We start from the raw sequence: 849 nt of genomic DNA, 5'->3' as shown, positions 1-849 counted from the left end.
AGCCAATCGGCATCGGTCCCTTGCGCGGCTGGCCAATCAGCGCAGCGGGGGGCCGCGTGATCAGAGCCTGGGTGCGGCGTGATCGGGCTGGGCGGGACCCGGCACGTGTTTTGGTCGGGGCGGGGGCGGGGCGCGGCGCCGGGAAAGTAGGGGAAAGGTCCCGGCGGCGCGGCGGCGGCGGCGGGGAAGTCCAGGCCACGGCCGGTCTGGCGGCCTGTGCAGCGGAGCTAAGCCCTGCGTTCGACCTCGGTCTTAATGTTAGCTTTTCCACGCACAGCTTTTGAGTGCGTGCTCGGCCGGGAAAAGGGTTGAGCCTCTGTGGCTACAGTGATAGCCCTGCGGGCGCGCCTTCTCTCAGTCTCACTTGAGGCCTTCTGTCCAGGCTTTGCGGGGCTTTGTCACGGTGTATCTGAAACTCGCCCCCTCTTACCTCTCTTGAGCAACCCCACGGGGAGGTCGTAAGGCTCTCTACCTGTCGGGTGAGGTGATGGTTTACTCTGGGTGTCTGTGTGCCAAAGTCCCTCACCGAGCAGCGGAACCCTGTCCGCCCAGAGCCCATTGTGCAGGGATCTGATGGAGGCCGAGCATGAGCAGGAGCACGTTATGGAGTCTTGGGGCAGATGGCAGAACATCTGAGCTGCTGCTGACCCTCATCCGGGTCAGGACGCAAGGGTGGGGTGCAGGACTCTTGCCAGCCCGTCCGTCACTAGGCCTTGCCCAGTTGGTCTTGAGTTGGCCAAATAGACAATTTGTTGAAAGAGATAGTAGAGGAGTCAGGTGTGGCGGGGCAGACCTGTAATCTCAGTATTCTAAGAGGCTGAGGCGAGAGAGTTCCAAGTTAGAGCCCAG

Source organism: Octodon degus, unplaced genomic scaffold (genome assembly GCF_000260255.1).
Source record: "Octodon degus isolate 3935 unplaced genomic scaffold, OctDeg1.0 scaffold00151, whole genome shotgun sequence".
In the NCBI taxonomy this organism is placed as follows: domain Eukaryota; kingdom Metazoa; phylum Chordata; class Mammalia; order Rodentia; family Octodontidae; genus Octodon; species Octodon degus.
This window is presented reverse-complemented; position numbering follows the sequence as displayed.